Source organism: Anomaloglossus baeobatrachus, chromosome 2, assembly GCF_048569485.1.
Source record: "Anomaloglossus baeobatrachus isolate aAnoBae1 chromosome 2, aAnoBae1.hap1, whole genome shotgun sequence".
In the NCBI taxonomy this organism is placed as follows: domain Eukaryota; kingdom Metazoa; phylum Chordata; class Amphibia; order Anura; family Aromobatidae; genus Anomaloglossus; species Anomaloglossus baeobatrachus.
The window spans coordinates 320257900-320279895 of NC_134354.1; the positions used below are offsets into that span (position 1 = coordinate 320257900).

At 45.1% G+C, this 21996-nt stretch overlaps 1 long non-coding RNA gene across 1 annotated transcript in view; it reads left to right on the plus strand.

The window, feature by feature from the left end:
• Window positions 1-11666: 11666 nt before the first annotated feature.
• LOC142289929 (uncharacterized) overlaps window positions 11667-21996 on the plus strand; it is a 439890-nt gene continuing 429560 nt past the window's right edge. Inside the window, exon 1 of the long non-coding RNA XR_012750190.1 lies at window positions 11667-11733. This is a non-coding gene — a long non-coding RNA (uncharacterized LOC142289929). The remainder of the gene's footprint in view (window positions 11734-21996) is intronic.

Below are 21996 nucleotides of genomic sequence, written 5' to 3' on the forward strand. Positions count from 1 at the left end.
AAAATTAAGAACTCTGACACTATCAGCCACTGCTGACTGACGTGTATTATACACTACACTTGTGCGTTATATAATAGTTTGGTAAAAACGCACACCAGTGCACCTGTACGCTGCCACCAACAGGCACACACGTGCGGTTTTAAAAACCAAGCACGGACGCAATAATAACCTAACACAGGTTTTAGGAGCAAAAATTAAGAACTCTGACACTATCAGCCACTGCTGACTGACGTGTATTATACACTACACTTGTGCGTTATATAATAGTTTGGTAAAAACGCACACCAGTGCACCTGTACGCTGCCACCAACAGGCACACACGTGCGGTTTTAAAAACCAAGCACGGACGCAATAATAACCTAACACAGGTTTTAGGAGCAAAAATTAAGAACTCTGACACTATCAGCCACTGCTGACTGACGTGTATTATACACTACACTTGTGCGTTATATAATAGTTTGGTAAAAACGCACACCAGTGCACCTGTACGCTGCCACCAACAGGCACACACGTGCGGTTTTAAAAACCAAGCACGGACGCAATAATAACCTAACACAGGTTTTAGGAGCAAAAATTAAGAACTCTGACACTATCAGCCACTGCTGACTGACGTGTATTATACACTACACTTGTGCGTTATATAATAGTTTGGTAAAAACGCACACCAGTGCACCTGTACGCTGCCACCAACAGGCACACACGTGCGGTTTTAAAAACCAAGCACGGACGCAATAATAACCTAACACAGGTTTTAGGAGCAAAAATTAAGAACTCTGACACTATCAGCCACTGCTGACTGACGTGTATTATACACTACACTTGTGCGTTATATAATAGTTTGGTAAAAACGCACACCAGTGCACCTGTACGCTGCCACCAACAGGCACACACGTGCGGTTTTAAAAACCAAGCACGGACGCAATAATAACCTAACACAGGTTTTAGGAGCAAAAATTAAGAACTCTGACACTATCAGCCACTGCTGACTGACGTGTATTATACACTACACTTGTGCGTTATATAATAGTTTGGTAAAAACGCACACCAGTGCACCTGTACGCTGCCACCAACAGGCACACACGTGCGGTTTTAAAAACCAAGCACGGACGCAATAATAACCTAACACAGGTTTTAGGAGCAAAAATTAAGAACTCTGACACTATCAGCCACTGCTGACTGACGTGTATTATACACTACACTTGTGCGTTATATAATAGTTTGGTAAAAACGCACACCAGTGCACCTGTACGCTGCCACCAACAGGCACACACGTGCGGTTTTAAAAACCAAGCACGGACGCAATAATAACCTAACAGGTTTTTTTGGGGAGCGACAATTACAGTACAGACAAGTCAGACACTATCTGGACTGTTTTACACTGTGTACACCAGCCCCAGATATGAAGGCTGGTATACGGTCACCACTACCCTGCCTGCCTGCCTGCCTGTATACTGCTACAATAGTCCTGACAAGGACTCTTTTGGTCACTAGCCTGTATTCAGACCTGGCTATACCCTGCCTGTATATAGCAACAATAGTCCTGAGAAGGACTCTGCTACTGTACGCCGACCTGGCTATACCCTGCCTGCCTGTATACAACTAGAATAGTCCTGAGAAGGACTTTTGGTCACACTGTTTGCAGCCCTGCAACTGAAAAAGCTATAAAGGGCCGCAAAGCTTTCCCTGAATCAGCGACACTCTCCCTACACTCACTGTCAGAATAGCTGTGAGCAGAGCACAGCGCGCCGGCCTATATAAAGGCTCGGTGACGCTGTGCAGGCCGGCCAATCACTGCAATTCCACAACTAACAGGGCTGTGGCATTGCAGTGGTCTGCCAGCCAATCCCTGCATGAGGGCTGGCTCTCAAAAGAGCGCCAACATGCAGGGATGAAGACCACGAGTAAAGCACGAGTATCGCGAGATTACTCGGTCCCCGCCGAGCAGCCCGAGTACAGTGATACTCGTGCGAGTACCGAGTAGTGACAAGCATGCTCGCTCATCACTAATAAAGATATCAATAGGAAATGTAAAAAAAGAAATCAAGCAAGCAAAATTAGCTACTAAAACAAAAATCGCCAATGACATTAAAATAAATCCCAAAATCTTTTATAAATACATTAATGCCAAAAAGAAAAGAAAGGATAGTATCGGCCCCTTAAAATATAATAACAAGTTAGTTATAGAGGACAAACAAAAGACTGAGATACTAAATAGGCATTTCTGACTGTACCAGGGATCATTCAACAAGTGAAAAATCAATGTTCACCACCCGATATAATTAATTTAACACAAGAAGAAGTACGCCTGCATCTGAGTAAATTTAAACATTGACAAATCCCCAGGGCCAGATGGCATTCATCCACGAATATTGAGGAAATTGAGCTCCGTAATCAACAGACCGCTGTATCTCATCTTTTTAGACTCGCTTTTAACAGGGTTAGTGCCTCAGGATTGGAGGATTGCTAATGTGGTACCGATATTTAAGAAAGGTAAGAGGGTAGATCCAGGCAACTACCGTCCAGTAAGCCTGACAACCAATAGTATGCAAAATTTTTGAGGGCATTTGTCACGCTCCCCGGTCCCAGTGCTGCGATCCCCGGTCCCTGTGCTGCGCTCCCCGGTCCCAGTGCTGCGATCCCCGGTCCCTGTGCGGCGCCCTCCGGTCCCTGTGCTGCGCTCCCCGGTCCCCGTGGCACGCTCTCCGGTTCCCGACGGTGCGCTACGCTCACCACTCCCGCTCCCGGTCTTCCTGCTCCCTCTCTCCCGCCGGTATCCTCCAGGCGTCCCCGCTCCAGGCGTCCCTCCGCATCGCAGGACACCCTGTCCGGCACTCCTGCTTCCTCGGCGCCGCTTCCTTCCCTGTTCTCAGGCACTCAGGCCTCGCGCATGCGCGTTAGGGCGCGCGCGTGGTCATTGCCCCTATCTTAAAGGGCCAGCATCCAGAAACAGGATATTGGCTTGCAGGTACAGGGTATAAAAGGATTCTTCTTCCGGGTGGGTGGGGCCTGTTCTACGTGTTTAGCTAGGAGTTCAGCTCCCCCCTTGCCTTGTCCGGTATTAACCCTTTTCTGTCTCGCAGAGCCCGTCCTGCCACGCCATCTGGTCCTAACCACGACTGCTGCGCAATTCCTGTCAGGAGCTGTCGGCTGAGGTGACCACCATCTTCTTCAGTCCGGACCCGGCTCCGATCCCCAACGCCACGTGGTGACCTCCGTCCTCTCGTCCAGCAGAATCTGGTTCCACCTGTCATCTGCATCCGGCACCGGAACCAGAGCCTTGTTGTTGGGACTACCATCTGGACCCTTGTGACCTCAGGGACATCTTCCTTCCTCCTTCCGGAACGGACTGTGCTCTCACAGCTAGTGCTTCGGCTACCGTGCATCAAGGCCCTCTGACGGGGTGACCGGACAGTCCCTGTATAGGGGTTAGCTCCGAGTTGCTCCGCTGGAGGAGTCCGGTGCACGGCCCAGCGTTTCCACCACCAGGACCTTTCAGCATTTTAAGGGATGAGATGCAAAAATACTGTATATTGCAGAAAATAATATAATAACTGACAAACAGCATGGATTCATGAAAGATAAGTCATGTCTAACCAACCTGTTGGGGTTCTATGAGGGGGTTAGTGCAAACCTGCATATTGGTAACGCAGCTGATGTGATTTATTTGGACTTTGCAAAGGCATTGATACTGTACCACATAATAGCCTTATACTAAAGCTCCAGAAGCAAGGACTAGGGGAAACTATATGCAACTGGGTAAGGAATTGGCTAAAAGATAGGAAACAAAGAGTAGTCATAAATGGTACATTCTTTAAATGGTCTATAGTCAGCAGTGGGGTGCCGCAAGGATCTGTTCTAGGACCGATTCTTTTTAATCTCTTTATTAATGACCTTGTGGATGGGATTTATAGTAAAGTGTCAATCTTTGCTGATGACACCAAACTATGTAGGATATTAAAAACTGTCATTGATAGTACAATATTACAAAAAGATCTGCATAAGATGTCAGAATGGGCAGACACTTGGCAAATGAGATTTAATGTTGATAAATGTAAAGTAATGCACCTTGGACGGAGTAATCCTATAACTGCGTATACATTAAATGGAAGTAAACTCAGGACTACAAAACAGGAGAAGGACTTGGGTATTCTCATTACAAAAAAGCTGAACAGCAGCGCTCAATGTCAGGAAGCAGCTGCTTAAGCAAACAAGATTTTAGGGTGTATAAAAAGAGACATTAGATCCCGTGATCCCAACGTATTGTTACCCCTCTATAAATCACTTGTAAGGCCATATCTGGAATATGGGGTCCAGTTTTGGGCTCCACATTTTAAAAAGGACATTCAGAAGTCAGTTCAAAGGTGGGCAACTAGACTACTACAAGGAATGGAAGGCCTCCCATATGATGACAGGTTGAAAAAGTTAGATATGTTTAGCTTAGAAAAAAGATGTCTCAGAGGAGATCTCATTAATATGTATACATACATGTGTGATCAATTTAAAAGACTGGCACATGACTTATTTCTTCCAAAGACAATACTAAGGACCAAGGGGCACTCAATGCAATTGGAAGAAAAGCGATTCCGACATCTAAATAGGAAAGGGTTCTTTACAGTTAGAGCAGTCAGACTGTGGAATGCCCTACCACAAGAGGTAGTAATGGCAGATACTATAACAGATTTTAAAAAAGGGCTGGATGATTTCCTTAGTACACACAACATTGTTGGTTATAAATGACTTAGTGACCAATGTAGAACTGGTGGAGGAAGGTTCAACTAGATGAACCTAGGTCTTTTTTCAACCTAAGTAACTATGTAACTATGTAACTATGGACACTAATCAGATATATAGCCCTGCACTAACAAGCTCTTATAGCAGCTGTTATGGAATAATCCCTTTTAAAATGGTGTCGTCTTTGTACCAGCAGTGGGTCATTTAAAACAATCAACCCTCCCTAAATACCTTTTAAACACACTCGACCCTAATCGGATATATCACCATGCACCAACAAGCTCTTAAAGCAGTGGTTATGGAATATTTTCTTTAAAATGGCATCTTATTTGTAACAGCAGTAGGTCATTTAAAACAATGAACTCTGCCTAAATGCCTTTTTATAGAAGCTGTACCCTAATTAGATATCTTGCCCTGCACTACACTCAGCTTAGTTGAAACGTCAAACAGGTTCTGCCATGCACCAACACTATTCCTTATGAAGCAGTATCAGCTCTCTCTATGCTTGCTGTGGATGAAATGCATCTAAGATGGCATCGGCGTTTTTTTTATAGACCCGATGACGTGATTTGGCCAGCCAATCACAGTAATGCCAGTAGCAAAGATGGCTACGAAATCACTGTGATTTGAAAGAAATCCCAGCATGTTTAGTGGCTGAAAATAAGGCACCAAACATATGGGGAGCAGACTCGAATCTCGTGAGGTGAGGAGCAAAATGCTTGTCGAGTAATGGATATTGTGAATACATAACGAATATTGCCGAGTATATTTGTTCATCACTAGTTTAAACCAGTACAACGTGACTTCTACTTCACAAACTCTGTCTGACCCACCCTCTACATTGGGGAACTATAGGCCAAAACTGGCTCCATACCATTGGTGTGTCTCCTTGGGGTGCCAATTTGTGTAGGTCCCTCTATCAACATAGCATTACCTGAACTGTATGTAATATTACCTCCAAGAGCAAGTGAAAAGTACTCTAGTCAGCCTGAGAGGCCCTAAACTTGCTTGTTCCATAAGAAGAAGACACCTTTTTTATGCAAAATATGCACTGTATCCTGTATAGTGAACTACTACTTCTTTGCCTTTAAGAGAGAATGTACCCTGTTTTCAACTCCAGTAAAGTATTATGTTTGCAAGTTCACTCATGTGTCTGGTTGCTTGTAATTGCATGATAAGTATGGGTGCTCCAACACTTGCACCTAGAAACCACCTCTACAGTAGTGCCCCTGGGGGTCCTGTATCAGCTCTGTAAATGCCATCTCCCACTATTGACAATTGTTGTGGACACGAGGAAAGTTTATAGGGGTCCAGCGACCCACTTCAGCTACCATGACACTACCATTTGCTGCCAGTGGAACTACATATCTCCTCTGCCCCCCTCTCTTTGCAACATCTGGCGCCTCCACTGTTGCTCACTGCATACTTCTATGGTATGTTTGTAACCACAGAAAATCTCACTTGAAGGGTGCTTTACACGTTGCGACATCACTAGCGATTGCTAGCGATGTCGCTAGCATTAGCACCCGCCCCCGTCGTTGGTGCGATATGTGGTGATCGCTGCCGTAGCGAACATTATCGATATGGCAGTCTCACACGCACATACCTGTTCAGCGACGTCGCTGTGACCTCCGAACAATCCCTCCCTCAAGGGGGAGGTGCGTTCGGCGTCATAGCGACGTCACTGCGGCGTCACTAAGCGGCCGGCCAATAGAAGCGGAGGGGCGGAGATGAGCGGGACGTAACATCTCGCCCACCTCCTTCCTTCCGCATTGCCGGTGGATGCAGGTAAGCAGAGGTTTGTCGTTCCTGCAGTGTCACACACAGCGATGTGTGGTGCCGCAGGAACGAGGAACAACATCGCTACTAAGCAGACAACGATTTTTGTTTTTTGGACAACCTCTCCAAAACCAACGATTTTTGTCTCTTTTGCGATCGTTTAAGGTCGCTCGTACGTGTCACACGCTGTGATGTCGCTAACGACGCCGGATGTGCATCACAAACACCGTGACCCCGACGATAAATCGCTAGCGATGTCGCAGCGTGTAAAGCCCCCTTATGGCTTCTTCACACGTCAGTAATTTTCTTCATGCACAAATAACACAGGTCTGCGACTAAAAAGCTGTTCATGTATTTTGGTGTGCTGAAAATGAAAAAAATATTGAAAAAAATCCTGGACGTCAGGATTTGCCACAAAATGCAAAATTCTCTTCAAATTTAGAAAATTTTTCATAATTTTTTTTCTTTTTTTTAGGGTTTTGAAAGTCAAAATTACTATTAATTAATTCACATCAATGAATTGAAGATATATGTCACGCTCTCCGGGTCCCCTGCTCTGCTCCCCGGCTCACCTGCCACGCTCCCCGGCTTCCCTGCTTCTCTCCCCGGTCTCCAGCCTCCATTGCCTGCGGTCTCCAGGCGGCCCGGTCCCCGCTCCCGGCGCCCGTCGGCTACTCAGCCCCAGCCCGGCTCTCCTGCTTCCTGCTCACCGCTCCCTGCCCTGGCTTCTGGCACCCGGGCCTCGCGCATGCGCATTAGGGCGCGCGCGCGGTCATTGACCCTTTCTTAAAGGGCCAGCATCCACTGACAGGAAATTGAACACACAGGTACAGGGTATAAAGGGGTTTAGTGTCCAAGTGGGCGGGGCCTGTTCTTCGTGTTTCCTAAGCTAGGAGTCAGGTCTCCTTGTGTCTCTGTGCCATACTTACCTATCTCTCTTCTAGAGCCGCTCCTGCCTCGCCATCCGGTCCTGCCAATTCCCGAACGCTGACTATCTGCCATCCCGTCAGTCCGTTCCATCTCTGATCCCTGTGGTGACCCGTCCTCTCGCTCCATCGGTTCCGGACTCTGCCTGACAACATCTCGGCCTCCGAACCTGAGCTCCGTCACCCGGACTACCAACAGTGACTCCGTGGTCCCAGGGACTTCTCCATTCCACTCTTGTGCACGGACTGTCCTGCTACCCGTAGTGCTCCGGCTACCGGACCCCTTGCCTTCATCAAGGAGTTCGGCCCAGTGGATCCACCTCCTGGGTCTGCCCGTCCACCTGGCCCTAACAGTAAGAACAGGCCATGGATCCCGCCCAAGCACTAGCGGCCTTGCAGGAGGAACTCACACGCCAGCGTGAGACCCAGACCCGCATGCTGAACTTCATGTCTTCTGTGGACGCCCGCCTGAACACGCTGCAAGCGTCGGTCACATCTTCGGCATCTCGAGCTTCCACTGGACAATCCACGGCCACAGCTCCCGTGGCAGCCTCCTCGGATGCTTCCAGGCTTCGTTTGGCCTCACCACCCCGGTACGCCGGAGATCCCAAGACCTGCAGGGGATTCATAAACCAATGCTCCCTCCATTTCAAGCAGCTACCGCACTTGTTTGCCTCCGACCAAGCCAAGGTCGCGTTCATGATGTCCCATCTAGAGGGTGAGGCGCTGGCCTGGATGAACCCCTTGTGGGAGAAGGAGGATCCGGTGACCACCAACATCCAGGAGTTCCTGCAGGCATTTCGTGGCACCTTTGATGAGCCCGGACGCGCCTCCGCGTCTGCCTCATCTCTCCTCCGGCTACGTCAGGGGACTCTGACGGTGGGTCAATATGCCATCCGTTTTCGCACCTTGGCTTCGGAACTCGGGTGGAACAATGAGGCTCTAACCGCCGCCTTCTGGGAAGGCCTCTCGGGTCGAATTAAAGATGAGCTGGCTGGTCGTGACGTGCCGTCCACCCTGGATGCCCTGATTGCCCTAGCGACTCGAGTGGATCTTCGTTTTCAGGAACGATCCAAAGAGGTGTCCCGTGAGAGACGTCCGATACGGCATTCCTCTCCTCCGCAGAAGCCCGCCGTACTTCAGTCAACGTCATCTGGTGTCTCCGTCCACGAGCCCATGCAGATCGACCGTTTGCGGCAGTCTGAACAACGCCGAGCAGAACGGCTCGCCAAGGGCCTCTGCTTCTACTGCGGAGAGGGCACACACCTTCTACGCTCCTGTCCAGAGAGGCCGGGAAACTCCAAAGCCTAGGGTTGGTAGGAGAGGCCACCCTAGGTGCTGGGACTCTCTCAGACCCGGTTACGTGGACAGTTCAAGTGACAACGGGAGAGACGCGGTTCACGGCCGAGGCATGCCTTCATCAAGGAGTTCGGCCCAGTGGATCCACCTCCTGGGTCTGCCCGTCCACCTGGCCCTAACAATATATAATGCCAAAAAAATATAGCTTTCAAAGAAAAGAACTTTCAGAGTGAGCCAATGAAACCAGCATTAACATTTTGCAAGCTGAATGAGCGGGCTCTGACATGCCCGGGCTTTTTTCAATTGTTTTATCTTTGTTTTCGCCTGTTCACACTTTTTAATCTCAGTTCGTGTTAGCTCTTCATATTCAATCGTGTTTCCCAAAATTAGCATCATGGCTCAGCGGAAGTGTATTAATTCGCCTGACAGTTTCTGTTACATTTGTGGTGAATATACAGTGTTGAAGCAACAGCTGAATATTACAGACTTTGTGAAAAAAGTATACTTCGCATATTTTGGACTAAAGCTTGGAGATCAAGATAAAGCTTGGGCGCCTCATAAAGTGTGCAATATATCTTTGTACCGCTGAGGACTTCAGTTCTTTTAAACAATTTTTCATAAAGTGTGCAAACGGTGTGTTGAGGACCTCTGAAATTGGTTCAAGGGTAAGAAAAAAGCTTTATGTTATGGAATTCCTATGGTATGGCGAGAGCAAAAGAACCATAGTGATGATTGTTACTTTTGTTCATGCAATGTGAAAGGGTATAATTCAAAATGGAAGCATTCTATTTCATACCCCAATATTCACTCAGCAATATGTTCCATGCCCCATGTGACAGATATGTCACATGTACCCAAGGCCCCTGATACCTTGGAAGAGATAACTATGTCTAATGAAGGTGGAGTCATACCTGAACCAGATGAATCAAGTTCTGACTTTGAAGATGATACAAGACCAAAATTCTTTTCCCAGGAGGAGATGAATGATTTGGTAAGAGTCTTAAATCTTCCCAAAGATGCTGCTGAGTTACTTGGCTCAAGGCTCAAAAGCAAAAAATTATTGTTGCCAGGAGTGTCTTTTTCATGGTTCAGACATCGTGAAGACGAGTTCGTTCTTTACTTTACCCAGGAAGATAAGTTGTTTTTTTATTGCATCGACGTCGAAGGTTTGATGGGTCAATTCAAAATCCAATATGATTCAGCGCAATGGCATCTTTTTATAGATTCTTCAAAAAGAAGTCTCAAAGCAGTTTTACTCCACAACGGCGGTTTTTATGCTTCCATCCCTGTAGGTCATTTCGTACACCTCAAGGAAACCTACAAGGACTTGGAATTGGTTCTTCGTAAACTTAAATATGAAGACCACGGTTGGCAAGTGTGCAGGGATTTGAAAGTCTTGTGCATGCTGCTCGTGCAACAAGCTGGGTATACCAAATACCCTTGTTTTCTGTGTCTATGGGACAGTCGAGACCGACAAAATCACTGGACCAAGAAGAATTGGAAGCTGAGGGTGCTCACAATTGGTGAAAAAAATGTCCTCCGAGAAACTTTGGTTCCTCCCCATAAAGTTCTTCTACCAGTTCTCCACATCAAATTGGGATTGTTGAAGCAATTCGTAAAATCACTTCCAAAAGATGGAGAATGCTTCAAATACTTGGTCACCAAGTTTCCAGGCCTCTCCAGGCAAAATTGAAGGAAGGTGTGTTCATTGGACCAGACATTAGAAGGCTTCTAGCTGATCAAGAGTTTATCACTACCATGACGTATCCTCAAAAAGAAGGGTGGATTGCATTTAAAGAGGTCGTAGAGACCTTTTTAGGCAATAACAAAGACCCTGACTACAAACAAATTGTCGGACGAATGCTGAAAGCATTTCAAGCTTTGGGTTGCCTGATGAGTTTGAAAGTGCATTTCCTCCATTCCCACCTTGACAACTTTCCTGAAATTTGGGAGCTGTGAGTGAAGAGCAAGGTGAACGATTCCACCATAACACTAGAAAGAGATGGGAAGAAGATACCAGGGAAGATGGAGCATTACAATGATGGCAGACTACTGTTGGACGCTTCAGAGAGACATTACAGATGCTACTCACAAGCGTAAATATACCAAGAGAAGCCTCACAGGGAAGAAGAATCGATTTTAGTGTGTGTTAGTGAGCTCATTGCAGTAAAAAAAATTATTTTCATGAAACATTTGTAATAAATTAATTTTATGAGTCTATTTTCATTTATTTTGAGGTATTGTCTTATTTATAATTAATAATAATAATATAGTTAAATTGTCAGAAAACGGGATGTCTTATAACAAAATGGAGGTCATTTTCGGATTCAGCGCACTCAAAAACATAAAGATTACGTGGAATAACCAAAACAGCTCTCGAAAATATTTTTTTTTCAGACCTGCGTAATCTGAGTTTCATCAGAGATTAGTCAGGGTTTCATCAGTTTTTATGTAAAGAAGAAAAATATACAGGTTTCTCGAGCTTCGCGTATTGAACAGTCCATAAAGAACAGACAGCATACGGATGGTATCCGAGCACTGTCTGATGCTTTTAGGTGTCCATAGACTTAATTATGAGTTTTATCTGACACTTAGATAAAAGACCTAACAACACTGAAGCAACAAACTATGTAAAAAAACAAAATTTGTCTCCGTGTCAAAATATTTGGCCAACACTATAGATCTTCATGGATACATGGAAAACAGATCAAATTTCATTTGACTTAAAATAGATGTTGGACCTTTTTGTTTTTTCTTTTCTACAATAATGCCTAGGATTAAAATTGTATTCATTGCAATCCCTGATGCGCTCAGTGAACAATATTTCCAGAACAGAAACAGGTGCACAATAATCAGGCTGACTCTTCAACCTTCCAAAAAAGTATGTCTTTTTACTGGTTGCAAATCCCCTTGAGTGTCACTTACTATTTAAAAATCTGTGCAGCACAAAGACTTCTCAGTCAGCTACACCAGCTAATCCAAACCAGTTCATACAGAGGTAAGTCCATTTTTCTTTAAGACAAATAATTGCCAAAGCCAGTTACTTTATAAAAATGTTCATGAAATATGTATTACTGAGATGACATTTAATGGAGGATAGATTTATGTTTGTGGGACCTAGTCCTACAATACTATTTAAAATGTAACATTACTGTTGCATCTTTCTATGAATTTGTGTTACAAGACAGTGGGTATGATATAATAGGAAAATATTAACATTTTTAAATTGCTTAAGGATGGGGCAACACAGCAAGTTATGTTTCGCAACCAAACAACTTGGTTAAGGTGGAGTTTACATGTCCAGTAGTAATCCATTAGAACGGATCCTTTGGCAAAAAAAGTTCTGCAAACACAACTTTTCTGTTCATTTTGAAAATACAGATTTTTCAAGGATCCGTTTTTTTTTTTTTGTTTTTTTTTTTTATAAACATGGGAGTCTATGGAAAATGGATCCATTAACAGATTGCTATTAAGCTATCCGTTTTTCTTGCATTTGTAAAGGATCTGCTTTTTGCTTACTGGATCCGTTACACATAAAAGATAAATAGCAATCCGCTAATGGATCTATTTTCCACAGCACAGACTCAAATGTTAAAGAAATGGATCCTGCAAAAATCTACATTTTCAAAACTAACAAAAAAGTTGACCTTAGTTGTTTATGACTTATTTTAAAGTGCTGCAATGTTACTTTGAAAAAAGCCAAACTGTAGACAAGTCGTATTTGCATTCAAATTGCACTAAGGTTTATAAAAAATAAGCTGTGTCTCAATTAAGCCCAACAGAAAATCAAATAAAATGTAATAACATTTGTATAGTTGCAGTAGGCTGTAAGACATTGTGCAACCAGATAGGAAATCACAAGCTGATATATAGCCCCAACCTAAAATGTTTTTCCAGCTGTAAATAAAATATTGTATGATGTAGTGCTTACAATAAGCTTTAAACACAGGTAACATGAAACAGAGCTTGCCTGCATGATTGTAGCCAGTTATGTTTTTCTGTGAAATTTCCAGCATTTTAGAGAAAACATAGTTTGAAGGGTCGGCTGAAGAAAGACCTGACCCTAGTCACCTTTTCTCTCCTGCACCTCCCCAGTAGATTGACAGGTCTCTCCCTATGTGCACACATGGGAGAGATCTGTGTCCTATGGTGCCCAGAATATGCAGCCAGGGTCTAAGTTATGCTGCCTATGTTTTGAGTAGCATGGATCAAGTGTCAGATTCCTTTTAACTGCAATATGATTCATTAGCATAGTTCTCCTAGTAATATTAATATGTACAGTAAATATGATCTAAATATTCCACAGCCTTTAACAATTCAGGGGGTAATAGTACAAACAATATTGGACATTACACATTAACACAAAATTCAACATTTTTTTATATTTACAAACTTTCCATATATAAGCTAATAGAGGTGTCGCAGAAGGTAAGCAGTGCTTGAGGTGTATTATCCAGCAATCCTTAATAATAAATAAGGTTATTCAAGTGAAGCTGCTTAAACTTTTGAATAAGTCCCCTGCACACATGCACATAAAAATGCACATCTGGCAGGTCCATTTTGACCATCTGTGTGGCCATTCGTGTGTACGTGTGTGTCATTTGTGTGTCATCCATTTGCTATCCATGGGCATCTGTACACGTGTGGTATAAGTGTGTCATCTACCATTGAGGAATTAAGGATTTTATGTGTTATAGATGTGCAAAGATGAAAGATATATAGACAGTGCACAGCTTTCTATTTAACCAAATAAATAATTAAATGGAAAAACAAACGTGGGGTGTCCCCATTTTTTTTATTACCAACAAAAGTAAAGCAGACAGCTGTTTGCTGATATTGTCAGGATGGGAAGGTCCATGATTATTTGGCCCCTCCCAGCCTGAAAACACAATCTCACAGTCACCCCAGAAATGGAGCATCACGAGATGCCCCAATTCTGACGCTTTACCTCTGCTCTTCTGGATTGCCCTGGATCACATGGGGTAATGGTATTTGTGGTTGATGTCAGCTGTGTACTGTCCAAAAATACAACTGGCATCAAGCTTTGGTGTTAGTAATGGAGAGGTGTCTATTAGACACCCCCAATACTAACCCAGTAATAAAAAAACAGGCACACACACCCAAAATTCCTTTATTGAAATAAACTCTCCCCGAAACGTTCCCTCATTCTCCACTTTATTCCCCCCAAAAAATAAATCTAGGTCTGCCGTAGTCCAGGAAATTCACTTTTAGTCCACCAAATCCATCATAGTCCACCATTGGTAGCCTGAAAAAAATACAAACACAGAGACATAAAAAGACTTACCCTTATTTACCACTTCACTAAAAAATAACCATTCCAATGCAGGTCCAATGTAGTCCAGCGATTCTGACAAACAGTCTATGGAGCATCGTTCTGACGCGCCATAGACTTTGCTTACAGGCCTTTTGGGTCATGCTGCTCTGTGCGAGACTGGCACCTCTGAAGAGCAGTGACATCCAAGTGTAGTCCAATGTATGATGACACAGACACTGGAGAAGATAGAGAAATTAAGTTCTCCACTCTCTCCGCATCTGTGCTCCAATACTTGCAAGAGAAATGGAGCACAGAGAAAGACACTCGGATCATGCTTACTTCAGAGCTTGAGCCGAGTGTCATTTGCGTATATCATCCAATTTTCTCACAATAAAAAATCACCGGATGCCATATGCTAGTGTGAGCGAACCCTAAAGGGGAGCAAATATCATGGCTGCCCCGGCGTTCCAAAATATAAAATAACCCCTTCAAATAATATTGATTTTTCTGGGAAAATGAGACTATAGTGCACATAGTGATTTTTTCCCACTTCCATATTCGGAATGGAAAAACGCAACATGTGAAATCTTAAACACTTTTTGCCTGAATAAAAGCTAGAAATTTGCCCCCCCCCCCAAATAATAAGACACAAAACTAGTGTCAATTTACAACCTAAGGGCTTGTTACACAATAATGACTTAAATGTGTTATTATAATAATAATGTGAACTCGTAGAAGCGCCAAGCGCAGGCGCGAAACGGCCATCTTTACCGTGCTGTTTGCCCTCCCTCCCTCACAAGCCTACACATGTAACCTTTTGCTGGATTAAACAGCCGGCCTGTTGCATCTCCGGTGAGTGCCTTGTCTTTTCTTTTTTGGATATAATGTGTACTTATTGTTTATTTGCTTAAAGGGAATCTATCACCAGGTTCTTGCTCCCCCATCTGAGAGCAGCATAATGTAGAGATAGAGACTCTGTTTCAAGTGAAGTGTCACTTACTGAGCCGTTTGCTGTCATTTTGAAAAAATCAATGTTTTCTCTGCTGCAGATCTAGCAGTTATACAGAGCTCATGAATAGGCCTGACTACCTAGCAGCATGCCAAGTATTCCTCTAATGATAATCTAATGCTGCTTAAACACAGAGATTTTATCAAAAACTACACTAAGCAGCCTAGTAAGTGACACATCACTTGGAATCAGGATCTCTGCCCCTACATTATGCTGCTCTCAGATTAGGTTGCAAAAACCTAATGACAGATTCCTTTAATTCTTAAAGAGAACGTGTTGTGTGAAAAAAACACTATTAACCTGCAGATGTAGGTTTAATCTGCAACTTAACCCCTTAATGAGCGAGGGCGGAAAAATTACATCCTATAGGGTTAATCTCCTGCTGCTGCCGGCGGCAGCAGCGGGACATCAGTGCACATCTCAGCTGATTTATACAACTGAGATGTGTGCCTGTTAAGCACAAGCGGAATCGTTATCCGACCGTGCCGTTTAACCCCTTAAATGGCGCTGTCAATAAGTGAAAGCGCCATTATGATCGCAAGTGCGGCAAATGATTACATACCGCCAATACCGGAAGTCACGTGACGTGATCATGTGACTTCCGGTGGTTGTCATGGTAACACAGGGTCATGTGATGACTCCTGTAGCTCACATGACTCACTTTCTGTTTCACCCGGCCCAGAGACATGAAATGAGTATATCTGCTGTTCACAGAGCAGACCAGAGCGATCAGATTGCTGATCCATATACTCCCCTAGGGGACCTTGTAAAATAAAAAAAAAAATTAAAAAAAGTTTTAAAAAGTTTAAAAAAAATAAAAAAACCTAAAAGTTCAAATCAACCCCCATTCACCCATTGAAAATTAAAGGGTTAAAAAAATAAAAAATATACACATATTTGGCAGAAATGCCCAATCTATCAAAATATAAAAATCCATTAAACTGATCGGTAAGCGGCAAAAAAATTCCAAATGCCAAAATTATTATTATTTTTTGGTCGCCGCAAATTTTGCGCTAAATGCAATAACAGGCGATCAAAGCGTAGCATCTGTGCAAAAATGGTACCATTAAAAGCGTCAGTTCGAGATGCAAAAAAATATCAAATATCTGTCACTGAGCCATAGATACCAAAAAATGAGAACGCTATAGGTCACGGAATATGGCGTAAAACATATGCCACTTTTTTTGGACAAACTTCTGATTTTTTTAACCCCTTAGATACAAGTAAACCTATACATGTTTGGAGTCTACGAACTCGCACCGACCTCAGGCATCATACTGATACATCAGTTTTACCATATAGTGAACACTGTGAATAAAATATCTCAAAAACAATAGTGCTATCGCACTTTTTTTGCAATTTTTCCGCATTTAGAATTTTTTTGGTGTTTTCTAGTACACTATATATTAAAACTAATGGTTTCATTTAAAAGTACAGCTTGTTGCACAAAAAAACAAGCTCTCACATGACCATATTGACCAAAAAATAAAAAGGTTACATCTCTCGGAAGAACAATGGCGAAAAAAAAAAACCGGAAAGTGCAAAATCGGCCGGTCGTGAAAGGGTTAATAGTGTTTGAAACCTGCATTTTTGTGCAATGAAAATATGCAGCATCAAAAACATAGTAAATACTCCTCATAGAAACTCAAAGGGAACCTGTCGCGTGAAAAAATGCTATTAACCTACAGATATGGGGTTAATCTGCAGGTTAACCCTTTCACCCACAGCCTATTTTCACCTTCAAGACCAGGCCAATTTTTTCAATTCTGACCACTGTCACATTATGAATTAATAACTAATGATGGGTGAATAGTAAAATATTCAGATTATTATTATGAACAGATGGTAATCGGACGAGTGCAATGCGAGAAATTCTCGCATTGCACTCTGACCAATGTTAGGCAATGAGGTTGAGCTGTTGGTCAGCTTTTCTCGCATCCAGATTCTGGATGCGAGAAAAGCAGCAGCATGCTGCGTTTTGCTGCTACCGCCGTATCTCTCGCACCCATTCAAGTGAATGGATGCGAGAGATACATCGGACTGCACTCGGATGTTATCCCAGTGCAGTGCGATATACGCACAGGCTGACAGTGGAGGAGATGGGAGGATTAACCCCTCCCTCTCCTCCGCAGCGCCCGCACTCAGCTTCACAGCTGTGACCCGATCGCAAGATCGGGTTACAGTCGCATGACACTCGGCTCAGGCTCACAGCAGAGCCTGAGCCAGGGGGCATTAGCATATCGCATCCGATGCTCTCGCATCGGATGCCATACGCTCGTGTGAGTCCAGCCTTAGAGTAATTATACCGAATAACAACGTTAATGCAAGTCAAAGGGAAACTTGAATATTTTTCCGGATTTCTAGGAGCTCATGCAGGGCTGTAAAAGAATTCTGAAATGAATGGAAAAGTGCTGAAACTGAAAGGGAACAGCATGCGGAAGAAACAATAAAAAACATTCTTTCCTGGATAATGACATATTTAGGGCAAAATAAAAAAAAATCTCCCCTTTAGCCTATGTTCACATGTAGAGATTTTGCTTTTGTTTTTCTCATTGCTTTTAATCCTGAACAAAAAGTTTCCTGGGAAATGTAGTTGTAACACTATACTACCAGATGTGGGCATGTGGCGTGCGTGACATGGTTAGACACCTGCTGTTTACTTTATGAATAGCTAAAATTAATCCATGTTAGGCCCGTTTCACACGTCAGTGATTCTGGTACGTTTGTGCTTTTTTTTAAACGTACCAGAATCACTGACATACGCAGACCCTTTATAATGAATGGGTCTGCTCACACATCAGTGATGTTTCACTGACCATGTCTCCGTGCAGCGTTCACGCATGTCCGTGATTGCCGCACGGAGACATGTCCATTTTTTTCTGGCATCACTGATGTCCCACGGACCACGCAGTAGTGTGATCCGTGAGACACGTGCCAGAAAAAAACGTGCTTTTAAAATAAAAATCATTTTTACTCACCCGGCTCCAGTGATGTCCTCTGCAGCCCGTGCAGCCTGCTGCTTCTGAGCCGGCTCATTATTGTTGTGCATATTCATAATGCATGACACAGCCGACCTGGAAGCAGCTGCTGTGGGGGTCAGCGCCGGCCAGATGCTGCACCATGGAGAGCAGGATCGGGCACAGGTGAGTTAATCTCTAAGTGCAATCAGGGGCCACGGAAAACGGAGCCTGGATTGCACTTAGACAACCCACATGTGCCGTGATTCATGGCACACAGAGGGACATGTGCGTGTTTTACACGTTTCACACGTCAGTGAAAGACACTGACGTGGGTTGTCCATGTGTAATCCGTGATCCGTGATTGCATATGGACATTACTCACCTGCCTTCGCTCCTGCTGTCCATGGTGCTAAAGTCTCCAGCTCTGCAGCGTCCGCCCACCGCTCTCAGCAGCTACTTCCTGGTCGGCAATTCCTGCTCTCATGAATATTCATGAGCCAGGCATGAGCTGCCAAGACCGAAGGCTGCAGAGAGAATCACAGGCAAGGTAAGTTGAAAATATTTTATATTTAATATGTCCGTGATTTTCTGGTACGTGTTTCACTGATCACACACGGATCACACCCTAGTGTGGTCCGTGGGTCATCAGTGATGCCAGAAAAAAACTGACTTGTCTCCATGCAGAATCACGGCCACGGGTGTACGCTGCATGGAGACACGTTCAGTGAAAAATCACTGATGTGTGAGCAGACCCATTGATTATAATGGGTCTGCGTATGTCAGTGATTCTGGTGCGTTTTAAAAAAAAGCACAAACGTAAGCAGAATCACTGGCGTGTGAAAGAGGCCTTAGGCCTCTTTCACACGTCCATGAAAAACCATGCACGTTTTTCACGGATGTGTCAGGTGCGTTTTGCCCTCCGTGAGCATATTTATGGCCTACGTGTGTTCTCCGTGTGTTATCCGTGATAACACACGGAGAACGGAAACATTCTGCTCACGTGTCCCTGGCATCGCTGTCCGTGGTGCTGATCTTTGGTCTCCGGTCCTGCCGACTCCCCGCTGCTGCAGCTTCCGGCCACAGTGAAGTGAATATTCGATGAGCATAATGAGCAGCGGTCGGAAGCAAGTGACAGCAGCGGCAGAGACAGGAGGGCTGTGGAAGGTGAGTAAAGTTTTTTTTATTTTTCTAAAACACGTGTGTTTTCTCCAGCGGGTGTCACACGGAACACCTCCGTGTGGTCTGTTTGCGTTCCGTGTGACACCCGTGATGCCAGAGAAAAACTGACATGTTGCAGTGAGAAACACACGGACACACGTATGTACGGAACGGACACACGTTCCGTGCGTAAATACATACATGTGTCCAACTCCATTTGAAAACATAGGTCTACGTGTGTACATGTCTCCGGTATGTGAGGAAACGCACCAAACACGTACCGGAGGCACGTACATGTGAAAGAGGCCTTAAGGGGGCTTTACACGCTATGATATCGTTAATGTTTTATTGTTGGGGTCCCGTTGTTTGTGACGCACATCCAGCGTCATTAACGATATCGTAGTGTGTGACAGTTTTGTGCAATCGCCAAAGCAGAAAAAATCGTTTGCCGTGGAGAGCTCGTCTTAAAACCAAAAATTGTTTATTTCTAATTAGCGATGTTGTTCCTCGTTCCTGCAGCAGCACACATCGCTGTGTGTGAAACCGCAGGAGCGAGGAACATCTGCTTACCTGCCTCCACTGGCTATGCGGAAGGAAGGAGGTGGGTTGGATGTTTACGTCCCGCTCATCTCCGCCCCTCAGCTTCTATTGGATGGCTGCCGTGTGAGGTCACTGTGATGCCGCACGACCCGCCCCCTTAGAAAGGAGGCGGGTCGCCGGCCAGAGCGGCGTCACAGGGCAGGTAAGTCCATGTGATGGGGGTAAGCGAGGTTGTGCGACACGGGCAGTGATATGCCCATGTCGCTCCACCGACGGGGGCGGGTGTTACGGGGGGCTGTCTGATAATAACCGAAAGGAGTATCAGACAGTCAGGGTCCACCGTGCAAAGACTTTGCTGCAGACTATGGCAGAGTGCAATACCTCTGTTAACTCACAGAAGGATATAATAAGAAAGTAAAGCAATTCCTCCCTTACTTGGAGGGTGTGTGGAATGATCTCTGTTAATAATCACAGAGACAAACGCAATGTGTGCGAAATGGCACCTACCTAGGTCCGCTCTTCTAGTGGTGCAAAAGAGACGAACAGCAGCGTAAGCCGCACAAAGCTCCTACCTGCGTTCGCTCCACTAGTGTGCGAGGACACGAACCACTAGATATGGCACCTGCCTAGGTCCGCTCTTCTAGTGGTGCAAAAGAGACGAACAGCAGCGTAAGCCGCACAAAGCTCCTACCTCTGTTCGCTCCCCTAGTGTGCGAGGATACGAACAACTGCCAGACGCAGTATAAGGAACGTTACCCTAGCGGCAACGTCCACCTACGAGTAGAATCACAAGGCCCAGCCAGACCATGTGCCTCAGGCACCTGCCTATGTCCGCTCCCCTAAGAGGTAAGGATACGGACAGCAGCCGAAGCTGTAAGGTATAAGAACGCTACCCTGCCGGTAGCGCTCACCTTGCATAGACAGAGGAATGCCTAGAGGAACGCGCACAGAGCGTCTACTCATATGCATGAACCAAGAGGACTGAGCACCATGCGGCGTGTGTCAGGGTCTTATATAGACTCTGTGCCTCATCCAAGATGGAGGACACCAGAACCAATCCGCTGCCAGAACGACAGGAGTGACGTCATGCTGGCCTATCACCGAGCAAGACGTCACAAGCACATGACCAGCGACCAATCGGCATAGAAGGTGTCAGAGACATGTGACCTCGTGTCAGCGATGATGTCACCCGCACATGTGCAATGGCTCCAAGATTGGACTTAGTCTCCGGCGCTCGCACATGTGCAGTAGCAAGAAATCTGGACTTAGTCTCCAGCGCTCGCACATGTGCAGTAGCAAGAAATCTGGACTTAGTCTCCAGCGCTCGCACATGTGCAGTAGCAAGAAATCTGGACATAGTCTCCAGTGCTCGCAGCAACCGTAACAGTACCTCCCCCTCAAGGGCCCCCCTCCCGGCGACGCAGGTAATCGGCAACTAAGTCGGGAGCATGGACAGCCTCCTCAGGCTCCCAAGAGCGATGTTCCGGGCCATAGCCCTCCCAATCTATCAAGAAGAACCTGCGCCCTCTAACCATCTTAGAACCAACTATGGCTCGTACCTCATAGCTAGAGCGAGAGGAATCAGAGGCAGGAGAGTGCACTTCACGAGCGTGAGGTAAAATAGCCGGCTTTAGCAGTGAGACATGGAATTTGTCATGAATCCTAAGATGGACAGGTAACTTCAATTGATAGACTACAGGATTTACCTGTCGAAGAACCTCATAAGGACCCAGGAAGCGAGGAGCAAATTTGACAGAGCTCACTCTAAGTCTCACGTGTTTTGCAGAGAGCCACACAAAGTCCCCTGGAGAAAAGACAGGAGCCGGGCGACGAAACCGATCGGACACCGTCTTCATACGGTCCTTAGCTGCTTGGATCGACTCTTGAGTCCGATCCCAAACCTCTCTGGCATTAGATGCCCAGTCGGCCACAAGAGGAGGAGGTGCAGCAGCGGGAAACGGTACCGGTACCCTAGGGTGTTGCCCATTATTGAGTACGAACGGTGTCTGCCCAGTGGCCTCAGCCAGCGAATTGTTAAGGGCAAATTCTGCCCAGGGTAGGAGGGAGGACCAGTTATCGTGGTTCTCAGCAACAAAGTGTCGAAGGTATATAATCATAGATTGATTGGTACGTTCAACCAAACCATTGGTCTCCGGATGGTATGCCGAAGAGAGATTCAACTCAATTTGCAGAAGGCTACAAAGATCTCGCCAGAAACGGGAAGTAAATTGCGGGCCTCTATCACAAATGATACGATCTGGGATCCCGTGAAGCCTAAAGACATGCTTGAGGAATAGTTTGGCTAGTACCCTGGAAGAT